A 13,525-nucleotide genomic window follows, 5' to 3' on the forward strand; every position below is an offset into this window, starting at 1 on the left:
ATAATTAAAATAGACTAAATTTACTAAGATGTAATTAAAATGGATTCTAATGTTCAAGATGAATTATGATCATCATATTCACTTTTATATAATAGTCTATATTAAGCTCATTACTTTTCATTATGCTGAATGCAAAATGTGCTATGGAAAGCCAAATTCCATATATTTTAGACATTAGATGAAATCTTTATGGAGCACATATCTCATCTTTGAGTTGCGAGAAATATTTACATCAGATTTTTTTCCTGCGAAACAATGATTCACATGACAACCTTCTTTGCTTACCATCAGTTTTCTTCCAATAGGATTGTGCCAACTGTGTTATGGTCATTGTTTATGACCAAAAATCAGATAAATACCCCAACTTCTTCTGAAAAATGTTTGGATGAATTTGAAAAAGACTTTGTACAATTATTTTATTCCTCTTCAGCAACAAATGTGTTTCACTGGAGATGATTTTATTGCTTTAAAGCTAATCTTTTTCCAAAGTCTGAATTCAAACCACAAATATCTACCAAGACATACTTTCTACTCGGAGGAGTTTACAATCTAATTGGACTTTTAAGAATTCCTTCTATTAACAATTAGAGAAGAATACAGGAGGTATTTGAAACAGTGGCTGGTATTGATTGTCGCGTGTATTTTCCAGATGGTTTTGTCAGAAGACAGACATGTAAATAATCACCAGAGAGTGTGACAAATGCCAGGAGATAGTGATTAGAGTTTCCCTGATAACTCAGGACAGCTTCACAAAGGAGGTGACATGTGAGCTGGGACTTGAGGATAATTAGGAATTGGGAAGTTGAAAGCATTTGAGGGCATTTCAGGCAGAGGAAAGAAACCCAGGTACCAGGCTCAAGAAGAGAGATTTTCAAATTGTTGATTTGAATAATAAGTATTCTCCCGCTCTGTGCACGTAACTGTGCTTTACATGTGGGGGAAGGAGAGGGAATGGTACAGCCCCTGCACTTGAGGTATTTATTTATGTGCCATTTGGATGCCTCAGACTTGCTAATATTATAGAAGGAAAGAGGAAATAACACAACCAGACACCATGGTGCATTATAGATAGTGGGTGAAATGGGATATTGCCAAAAGGTGAGATATAGGGGGGGTGGAGTGTTGAGAAAAGTCTTTCTGGGCTAAAGGTATTCAGGCAAGGCAGAGAAGTGGCATTTAGACAGAGGTGGGAGAGAACAGGTGGTATGGGAGATAGGAAGACAATCACTGTGACCAGAATAGGTAGCACAGGTGAGCAGTGTGGAGGATGGGAGAGGGTGCGGTGGAAAGCGTGTAACTCAGAATCCTGACTCAGCTCTGGGCTGACCAAGAATTTGGGGGAAAAAAAAACAAAAAACCTTACCTTTTCACATGCTCTATTTCTATAACTATAGAATGGGCAAGTAAAATTTAACTCAGATGCCTGTGAGCATCAAATGAGGCAATTTATGTGAAAGCGTTTTGTAAACTGCAATATATTATAAACGTGAGTCGTTATCAGTGGATGGGATTCCTCATCCTTGAATGACGGTTCCTCTGTAAGAATCCAGACTTCATGCCTGTATATTCAGGTGTTCGGGAGTGGCGCCTTCAGCATGAGGGTACCTACTGTGTGGTGAAGTTAGGCATTCCCACCTAGATGAACAGCTGCAAGCCAAAACATTTCTGATTACACATGCAGATATAAAAAAAATCCACAAAATTTAATTGGATTTCCAGTTTCTTATATCTCAAACCATAAACATATCAACTTTCATGGTTTACATTTTTAACTAACAACATAAAAAAATTAATTATGAATGCTGTAGTGAGTTTTACTGTGTGTTTTCTTACGTGGATTACACTCCTAGGGAAAAAACAGAGAGAGAACCAACTTGCTTTATTTAAACTGAAAAAGTGTTCATTGCTGATCTGATTAATGGATGTCCTTTTTAGGAAGCATTGCTTTGAAATGAAAACAGCGCCGCTCATCTTAAAGGAGCCCGTGACAAGCTAGTTTGCCTATCCGGTAAAACACTGGTGGGTAAAATAAATGGGCCTGGTTCTAGGCCGCATGGACTACCAACATGCTCCTGGCTGTTCTCTCCTTCTGCCTCCCAGCTAAGTCCATTAAAGTGACACAAATAAAATGAACACTATTAAAAAACTCTTTTGTATGTCAGAGAGAGACATTCAAAAAAGAAAAACATACATTTTACAAAGACGGTTTTCTAGCTGCACAAAAAGAGAGTTTCCTATTAAAATAGATGTCTGTTATTTTTCTCTCTTAAATCATACTCTTCCCCACACAAAAATGTCAGAGCCTCCATCTCACTCCACTTGTGAAGTTTTATTCACTGTTTTCGAGAAGCGGCCGAAAGCGAAGCCATGGGCCTGTTCCACAGAGCTCTGCCTGAGCCGTGCTCTGGGGCCCTCATGTCTGTTTCAGGGCTGTCATCTGTGCCACACATTCGGGCTGATGGCACTTCACTTTTTCAATTTGGGTTCGTCGCACTGCTTGGTAGAACCACCCGCTGAGATCTGGCAGATGATATGTTAAACCTGAATTCCACGCCATTACGGGTTGCCCCCTGGCCCTGATACCTCTGGAATAAACATAGATTTTTAAAACGTAAATACTAATTACATTTCTATATCTGAGGAAAGAAACAAGACAGTGGATGCCTATCGCTTTCCATTCCAAATTGTTCAAAATACATTTCAAATATAGCTGCACTCCTTCATATTTTTTAAAAACACTATACTTATTTCTCTCAGAAGAGGAAAGGGGCTCTCCTTTGCTTGTTTTAGGGGTGTAGTAAGAATGGTGGCTTAACGAATCTGATACATTCTACAAAATGAAAATGGGAGTATTGAAAATTCCAACTGGTTTGGTTTTTAGAATGGTCAAGTTGTGTTGAAATACTGCTGAAGCAACTTGAAGGAAAGTGGAAAATTACTGTAATTAATCTTCATGCAATCCTAAATTCACCATTTCTTTGGTTGAATAAATTTCTTGTTGCTTTGGCGGTTGATTTTAGTAAAATTCACTTCTCTGTGGCCCCAGGAACTGTCTCTTCCTCATATTTGAGTTCTGGGCTATTGCTAGTGATAATCTCAGGGCTGTGTATTTATTTTTGGTTTTCTGGGAGGTGAGGGTCTGGTAGAGTGAAGCCAGCTTGCTTCTGTGCTGCCATTTTGGAACTCAAGTCACTGATTTTAGTAAAACTGTTTTTTATACATAGAATAGGGTATAGTAGACTAAGGATGAATGTAAATTCTCTGTGATTCCTGCCGAAGTAGAGTCGGGCCTCAGAGACTTGTTTGATCGATAGAGTATGGTGGAAGTGACACTATGTGGCCCTCAAAGCTAAGTTACAAGAAGTCTTCCTGCTGCCGCCTTTGCCCCTTGGAACACCCTCTCAGAGCCCTGAGCTGCTCTATGATAGAGCAACCCTAGGGCAACCCTAGGGTAGGCAACCCTAGGGCCGCCATGCTTGAGAGGCTCCATGTGGGTGCTCCAGTTGACAGTCCTAGCTGAGCCCGGCCTTTCTAGCCACCCTACCAAATCATAGGAGAGTCTTGCTTTCTGGAGACCTCCAGAGCAGCCCATCCAGTGTGGTGAACAATAGGACCAGTCAAATGAGCCCTGCCCAACCCCTTAACCCCTTAACCACACAACTGTGCTATAATAAAACGATTGTCATTTTAAGACTCGTAAATAATCCAATACATGGAGAGGTGTGTCTTTGAGACAGTTGGATTCTTATCTATCGGTATCCTTACCTCACCCTGTGACTATTATACTAATAAATAGCATCTCTTTCTAATTCTCACAGTAATCTTGAGCTACATATATTATTGTCCTCACATTACAAATGAGAAAATAGGCACCAAGAGAATAAGCAACTTGACCAAGTTTGCAAAAGCATGGTAGACATGCTTTTGGGGTTGAAACCCAAACCTGTCCAGCTTCAAAGCCCATGCTGTATCAGAGTGAGAATCTTAATTATTGCTGATGTTATCACATAGCTAAGAAACAAAAGTTTCTCTGGGTTTTGGGGCTCTGATTCTATAACTCTCAATCAAGGGTCAGCAAATGTTTTCTTAAAGGGTGCTAGACAGTGAATATTTTAGGCTGCAAGCCATATAGTCTCCATGGCAACTATTGCACCTGGATGTTACAGTGTGAAAGCAGGTATAGACAGTATGTAGGCAAATGATAGTGGCTACATTCCCCAAATTTTTGTTTATAAAATCAGTTGGTGGGTAAGATATGACTCATAGGCCATAGTTTGCTGACCCCTAATTTACACATCTGAGGTGATCATATTTGGATCTTTTTGAGTTTTGGGGAAAGACCATCAAATCTTAAATGAACTATTGACCATGTTTTCTTATAATCCAAATTTTAAATCAAAACTAAAGGTTTTATCAATTTGCAAGATTCAACAGAATATGCCTAAGTCAATGGAATGGTAGCATAAGAATGCACATTTGGAAACATCATTTTCAAGGTTCTTTTTGATCTGCTGAGTTACAAATTCTAGAAGAGGACTGATTATGCATAGAAATAATCTAGAATGGTGTAGAGCATTGTCCAGATGGGCATTACACATCAGAATATCTTTAGTCAATCATTTTATATTCTTTAACCTTTTGGAGTTATAAAGAAACGTTCTTGATAATGATTGATTACACAGTGTTTTGTGAAACATTTGAACACTATTTATAGAACTCATTCCCCTTCCTATAGCCTGACAATTCCTTCATGGTCCCTGTGGCTGAGTCGCTGGATGTTTGACACCTAAACATCCATGTTATGTGCCAAGTCAGGGCAGAATATTCCCATCTAACTGAAACTGTGTGGGCAATTCAGGGCAGCTAAGGACTAACAGAACTGGAAGAGCTTGTTCTTTATAAGGTCTTGGAAGGTCTTTATAAGATCTTTTTAAGGTCTTAGAAGTCAGAGAAAGTAGAGTCAAGACTTTACCTTTTTCCTTCTTAAAGATTTCTCTACAATAATCTTTAAATGTTAGTTGAGCCAACCCAAATTATTTCAGTCTGTGCTGCTCATTGATTTTTTTGTCTTTCTTGATATTTTGGACCCATTTATTCTATTAAGTTTGAAGTGGCTTGAGGATAAGGAATGTTTCTTCTTTGTATTCTCATTCCTATTGCTTGATATATAATTGTGTTGAATACATTTGTGAAATTGCTGGAACCTTTTTCTTCAAGTTTTCTTTTGTCAAATATAAACACACACACACACACACACACGCGCACACACACACACACATATATAGGAAGACTTCTTATATCAAGTCTTTAGCTATCCAGGAAAGCTATGAACAGGATATGTAATATTAGCATGGCTAACTCCTATTGCTATAACATTTCTTTTACAATTTGATTTTGTGAATTAGTTGCCCCTAAAATTTTCAATGACTTTGAATCTATTTATTCACTTAGATAATGTATAAATGTGGTGTACCATTTTTTAATGTGTAAATAATGTACAGTAGTGAAAAGTAAAGTTTTCTTCCAATCTTGTCCCACAGCTGGGGTAATTTCTCACTACCATACACACTTTATTGAGAAGCCTTTTACAGATACACTGTGCCTATACCAGACAATCACATATCCTGTCTCCCCTTTAATTTACACACGCAGTATCATATTGTACATGCTTTTCTATATTGTGTTTTTTTCACTCATTATTGTATTTTGGCAAGTATCCATTTTAGTACATATAGAAATGACTTTTGAAAATATCTGTTAGTATTATATTTTACTGTATGGATGGACTGTAGTTGACTTAAATATTTACTGATATACATTTATGCTGTTTTTAAACATTTTTCTATTGCAAGCAGTGCCATAATAAATATCCTTTGGCATATGTCTTCGTGCATGTGTGACAGACTGTATAGGATAAATCCCAAGAAACAGAACTACTGAGTCCAAGCGACATGCATTTCGAATTTTATTAGGCATTTTCAAATTAACCTCCATAAACTTGTACCAATACAGGCTCCAAACCGCAATGCATTAGAGTTGTTTCCCATTTCCTCCACATAATAATGTTTTATAAAGCTTTGATCTTTGTTAACTTCATTTTTCACATTATTAAGTGAAAAATGTTCTCTCCTTAGAGTTTTAAGTTGTAATTTTTTGAGGACTGTCTGATCAAGACCTTTGCTCAATTTTTGATATAATTGCTAATGATTTCCTTTTTGTATTATAGCTTTTTAAATATTAAGAAAATTAGATCTTTGTTAGACATATCTTTTAAAAGTTTTTCTCAATTTTTCTTTTCTTTTTTAATATAGTCAAAGTTATCAATCTTTTTAGGATTAGGAAAGCCCTTTCCTTGTCAACATTTTATATATATGTATAGTTTAACCATGTTTCCCTCTAGTGCCTTTATAATTTCTTCTTCTTCATTTTAATGTTAGATTTATCTGGAACTTTGGAGAAAAAAATGTACTTCTTTTTCAGAATGCTATCAAGTTATCAAAACTCCATGTATTGAAGAATCTATCTTTTACCCACCTACATATAATGCCTCCTTTATCATATAAACTCAAATATGTGCTTTGTGTTTGTATCTGGTATTTGCATTTTTTAATTGTCTTTTTCTACATACTGCATTATGTAAATTATTTTTTCTTTAAAATGTTTTAACATCTAGTCTCCGTATTTTTTTTTCTAGAATTATTTTTTCTTGTTTCAATGGATTTAGGGGGTATGCATGTTTTTTGTTACACGGATGAGTTGTATAATGCTGAAGTCAGGGTGTTCAGTGTACATGTCACCAAAATAATGTACATTATACTGGATAGGTAGATTTTTTTCATATCTCACCCCCCATCCTCCTCCCTTCTTAGTTTTCAATGTCCATTATACCATTTTATGACTATATATATCCAGCAGGTAGCTCCCACTTACAAGTGAGAGCATGTGGTATTTGGTTTTCCATTCTAGTTTTATTCCACTGTAGTCTGAAGATACGTGGTATTATTTTGATTTTTCTGAATTTGCTGAGACTTGTTTTGTTGGCTAACATAATGATCTATCTTGGAAGATGTCCCATGTGCTGATGAATAAAATGTATATTCTGCAGCTTGGGAATAGAATATTCTGTCAATATCCTTTAGGTCCATTCCTTCTAGAGGCCTATTTAAGTCCAGTGTTTCTTTGTTGATCTTCGCCTTTGGGCAGCTCTGATTGCAACATCTGCAGGGGGAGCCTGTAGCCTGGGGGTTCTCTCTTCTGTTCCTTTCCCACACCTGGGCACCTTCCCCCCACCCCCCAAGCATAACTCCTATCTTGCAGAACAGGCCACCCAACTTCCCTTTCCTTCCCTTTGAATGCCTCCCATTACCTCTCTGTTGATTCCCAATGCACTCTCCTAGATGATGGATCAGAAGGCAAATATCCACCCACCACTTTCCATCCTTTCTGTGAGAGCAGTGCCTGCCAGGCTGCTTCTAGTCCACCTTCTGGTCCCTCTTCTCTTCTACAATTATTCTAGCTATTCATGGAGGCTTATTTTTTTACATGAACTTTATAATTAATTAATTAAAAAATGTTTGCCTTGATATTTTATGTTGGGATGAAAACATTTATAGATTAATTTAGACAGAATTTATATTCTTATAATTAGTAAATTTTCTTATCTAAGGACAGAGTATACCTTGCATTATATTCAAGTCTTCCTTGAATTATTTACATTTTTTTCTTGTGGATCTAACTCATTACTTGTTAACTTTATTCCTAGTGATTGTTTGTGTGTGATTATGCTTTTAAATAGATTCTTTTTTTCTATTTTGATTTTCCCAGTTGGTAGTTGCTTATCCTTACAGAATTATCTTATTGTTCATGATAATTTTTCGCTTGATTTGCCTGAGTTCTTTTCAAATCTAGAATCATATTACCTAAAAAAATTTTTTTTAAATTGTTTTTAAATTTTTTTTTATCTCCTTCTTGGTCAAAAGACGCAAAAGTTAAATTAGATAAAAGGTCTCTGGGAGGCCGAGGCAGGCGGATTGCTCGAGGTCAGGAGTTCGAAACCAGCCTGAGCAAGAGCGAGACCCCATCTCTACTATAAATAGAAAGAAACTAATTGGCCAACTAATATATATAGAAAAAATTAGCCGGGCATGGTGGCGCATGCCTGTAGTCCCAGCTACTTGGGAGGCTGAGACAGAAGGATCGCTTGAGCCCAGGAGTTTGAGGTTGCTGTGAGCTAGGCTGACGCCACGGCACTCACTCTAGCCTGGGCAACAAAGTGAGACTCTGTCTCAAAAAAAAGAAAAAAAAAAAAAATAGATAAAAGGAATAAGTTGAAGAGATCTATTGTACATGATAGTTACTATAGTTATAGTTATGTATACATATAAAACATATAATGTATACAATATATTATATCCTTGAAAATTGCTAGGAGATTTTAACTGTTTTTTAGCATAAAAATGATAAGAATGAGGGATGATACATATTTTAAATTGCTTGATTTAGCCATTCCATAACATATACATGGATTAAAACATCATGTTGTACACCACAAATATATACAGTTTTTACTTGTCAATTAAAATATAAATTTGAAAATTTCATCTCAATGATATTTTATTTGCTTGTCTGTTAACCCCATTTTAGAAAAGTTAACAGTAATGCTAGTTAACAGTCATCCTTATGCTTCTGATCTCAATAATTTCTTAAACTAAATCTCTCCATATACATATACACACACACACATATCCTACTGGTCTGTTTCTCTAGAGAAACTTAATATGCTGCCCCTCTGCAAAATTGTAACAGGGAAAAAGGAAGGACTCTTTACATTATTTTACTTCTTTAGAACAATTTCTGAGGTGTTGGATTTACTTTTGGTGGCTAAAGGAAGTTCGAGACAACAGAAAGACCGGATCCCCTCCCAAGCTCCAGACATTCCAAGTTATGCTAAGGATGAAAGTAGAAATACCAGGAAAATAAAAATATGATGATCTGAGCCTGTGGAATTTCTGGTCTCGCTAGAATTTTGGGAGCTTTACAAGTTTTGCAAGAAATCTTATACTTGAACTTTCTGAATACTACATTTATTTAAAAAATTTAGCCACATCCACGCACTGCACCTAGACTTAGAATCACTGCTGGTTTTCCTGTTTTGATAACTTCTGCAGTTGTCAAGCCCAGCTCCCTAATGTCCGTTTTTTCTCTTTTCCTTCCTTGGCTAAAAATAAAATGAATTTGATTAGTTTTTCTTGTACAAACTGTGCTATCTTCCTGGAATAATTATTTCTCCTCTTTTCCCCATTCTCTTCCAACTTGAAATGGGCAGGACACTGGCCTTACAGTCTGAGTTTGTGTCTTTGTGCCACAATTTATTTGTTGTAAAATGTGGTCTCTCTCAGCTCATTTTTCTCAGTAGCAAAACGGTATCTATCTTACAGGGCTTTTATGAGCAATAAATGAAATTGCTTATGTGAACCAACTAGCGCAGTTCTTAACATATAAAGGACCTCAATACTGTTTTCCTTCCTCCCTCTCAATTTCCAGATCCAGCTGACATGTGACTTTTTATACTGTATCAATCAATCCATTCGGCCCACTAGAAAAAGATAGGTTCAGATTACAGATAGACTCAGAATTATTGGAGGTTTATTGCAAAGATATTCAGAACTGTGAATAGAATGCAAAGTCATTCAAGATTTCATTTTTTTTCCCTGGCTGGAATGTATATAGAGAGCTCCACAGTGAACTGGAAAAATAGCCCTGCATTTTTAGGGGCAAAAATTGGAGCTCTAAGAGCACATTTTCTCTTGGTTTACCTAAAAGAAAAGATTGACAGCTTGCTGCCATTATGTATAGGTGCAAAACCTATATTGTGGAGCTTCCAAGTAGGCTGTGGTAGGAAGAATAATAGCCTTCCGGAGACATCTGTGCACTAATCCCTGGAACCTTTGAATATGTCACCCTACTTGGAAAAAAAGACTCTGCAGATGAGATGAATGTTGCAGACCTTAAAATAGACTATCCTGGATTATCAGGTGTGCCCAATGTAGTCACATGGGGCCTTGAAATGGGAAGAGAGAGGGAGAAGGGACAGTCAGAGACACCAGCAGAAGAGGAGGCACAAGAGGTGTGGCAGCCCGAGGACGCCTTGACCTGTAGTTGGGGCTTTGACGATGGAGGGGACCCTGAGCCTTGGAATGTGGGCAGTTCTGATGGGAATGCCCCGGTCCACAGCCTCCGACGAAATGGGGCCCCGGGACACAGCCCTGCTGCTTCCTTAATTTCTTCACTTTACACAGAAATCCAGTTGAGCCCCACTCTTCTGGGACATCTGTCTACAGAAGCTGTAGGATAATAAATCTGTGTTGTTTTAAGCCACTAAATTGTGGTGATCTATTATGGCAGCAATAGTAAATGAATACGGAAGATGTTATAGTGGTGATTCACTTACCTGGTACCCAACCCACATATGGATGCTTCAGCTCATGCACAGGCTTCTGATACAACCTGTTGTTGACATGTTATCAGGGTTTATTTCACCTGCAAAGTGGGAACCAGGAAAGAATCATATGTCCAGCACCCCAAAACAGTGGATTGGGGCCACTTTGATTAAAAGGCAGCAACATAAATGTAGGCTGTGGGACTTCACTGACAAAGACTCCTTGACCCAGTACAGTTGGGAAGTCTTCCCTCATCCTTTTAGGTCTGACTTTACTCTCTGTGCGCAGCCATTCAGTCACTCAGCAAACACAAATTGAGAGCTGACAAGCATTGCCTGGCACTTGCACGTATCATGTTATGTCCATAATGATTTGTTTTCATGCTAGTTTCTGTCTCCAACTCACTGGCACATAATAGACCTTTATAATTGGCTATGAACAAATGGAATCCAGAAATCAATTCATCTTAATTAATGACTGGGAGTGAATATAATTATTTTGATCCAAAGTAAACTACTCTCATGTTCTTCTCGAAACTATTATAAAATAGCCTTTCCACTTTTTCTAATTCCATTGCACCCTCTCATTCTAAAATGAGAGAAATATATTCAAGTTATTAAAACTGTATAATCATCATTTTAAACTTCCCTTGGTTTTCATTTATGTCATCTTTATTATTGTAACCTCAGTCCCTCTAATCCTTTGAATAGTTTGAGCAATTCAATATAAAAATGTACGGAGAAGTATTACAGAGAAGGCTGCCTCTACCCTGGTTTACTAATATAGGCCTAGGCATGCAATTCAAAATTCTTGCATTCATATTCCAGCTGTTCTGGCAATCTTTTTTTTTTTTTTTTAATTGAACATTCCTGGAGGAAACACTAAGAACAGTTGCCCATCTCTCATGGCATGCATGATGCTATTTTAAATCCAGATAACTTTGTCTCTTGGGGATAGTGCTGTTATCTTGACCTTACTCCACCAGACTTGTTGGTGAAGAAACAAATCATTTGAAAAGGCAGTGCCAATTTGTCAGCTATTAGTATTATTTTTGCAACGTTAACTCTGAATATTTGATCACTTTTTTGTAATAGAACAACTCAACATTTCCTTGACTTTCTCAGTCTTACCACATTCATTAACCTCAGAGTTCTTAAACAAATTATCATACTCCTCTTAGAAGTTGGAAGGGTCTCTGTCCTTTTGGAAACATACTACTTGTACTGAATTCTGTAGTAAGCACAAGTCCAAAAGAATACTCCAAAGAATATTCCTTTGTTAAGGTTTTAGATAAATGGCCCAAGAAAAGACCTGGAGCTTGAGATATATATTAAAAACAAATTTGACATGAGCCTACTTTTTGATGGCTACTTACCTCTGATCCAAAGAGTTCCTTTATAGGACAGTGATTTAAAATTTATAATTTTCATATGATTTTCTCTGAGACATGTAGATTGGCAACTGAAGAAACACTAGGCAATTTCTTTTAAGGATCTTAAACATAAATAGCATTGAGGATCCTCGTGATGAACATTGAACACGTACACCTGAAATTTTTAGCCTTTACAAAACTTACTTTTGTGGAAGTAGAGGAAAATCAAGCCATGGAATGGAAACAGATTTATTATAAAACAAAGGCTACTTCTACTGTTACAGATGATGTTGTAATTGATACAATTCTAGATTTGGTACACCATATGTTCACTCTTCTGTAGTCATCAGATATTATATCAACTGTGAACCACTAGCTACATGACCATTAGGTTCATATTATCTCAATCCACACAAGAACTTGGGAAAAGGTGAACAGAGATTATGTAGAAAAATATTTGAGGTCCTATGATGAAAGGCTACAAACCATTATTTCCTATTTAAGTTTTTCTAGCCCCTTTGCATTGACGCAAACTCAGATTCTTTTTTATTTGATAAAACAGGTGCTTGGAAGTATGAGACAGGTGACCCATGACAGTGTGGGTGGGGAAGAGTCCCCAAAAGGACACCAAGGAATAGGCCAATGCACCAAATAGGCTAATGGCACCTGTAGAGCTTTGAAAATTGCTCCATTGCTGCTTGGTTTACTAGTGAAATTCTATTTTAGAATATCAGATAGCTTGCTCTGAAAACCATTTTCCTTTGTTTTTAAATTCTATGATGTCTTCCTCACTTACTCTTTTTCAGAAAGCTATTTCCTCTGCCTTTTAATTTATTGAATCGCTTTGCATAATTTTCTTCCATTACAGAAGAATTTTTAGAGGCAAATCCATGGGAGAACTGGTCCCTTTGGTATTGGATTCTCTGGATATTTCCCTTTTACTGCAAAATGTTTGTCCTATGAACTGATGAAGAGCACTTTGAAATGCTTTCATAAAGGCAAACCCCATTCACATTTTTTTCTATTTCAAACCATTTTAAGTGGAGAGACTTATGTATATATGCCAAGAAACATGTAATTTGCACATTAGTGCTATTTTAGTGTTTCTAAATCATTTTGAGTTTCTAAGTGGCATGTCTCAATAATTCTTGAAGTTAGGACAGAATAATTATGCCACCACAAACAAATTTCTCATTGAACACTTGTTATTTCTTGGACTATTCTTTTTTCCTCCATCCAAGGAAATCTTAACTCATGAAAACAATGGAATTTTTTTTCAAAAAAATAAAACAAACCTACTGATAAGTAAATTAATGTGATTTCTTCCAGAGAACCCTAGCAGACCTTGTTCTGTAAATAATTATATGGGCATTTGGATAAAGGTAAGGTTAGTCAATCAACTTCTTGCAAGCCATGTAGAACACAGGCTTTCATTGTTTCTGGAAGAAGACAGAATTAAGGGTTCTCATCACCATTGTGTTGGTGACAGTTTGTGAAGTGCAAAGTTCTCCTATAACACAATGTCTTACCATTGGTCCATCATTTTGAACTTGGGCATTTGAAAGACTTCTGGTGTAATTTAAGGTGCATTGTGCATCAACATAACTGGTAATTCCAGAGAGAAACAACAATTTTGTGAGAGCAATCCTAGTTACATTATGCAGCCAACTGGCCTGTTTCTGTAGCAGCATGTTGGTGACTTTTTTGATGATAT

The sequence above is a fragment of the Microcebus murinus genome, chromosome 13, assembly GCF_040939455.1.
Source record: "Microcebus murinus isolate Inina chromosome 13, M.murinus_Inina_mat1.0, whole genome shotgun sequence".
In the NCBI taxonomy this organism is placed as follows: Eukaryota; Metazoa; Chordata; class Mammalia; order Primates; family Cheirogaleidae; genus Microcebus; species Microcebus murinus.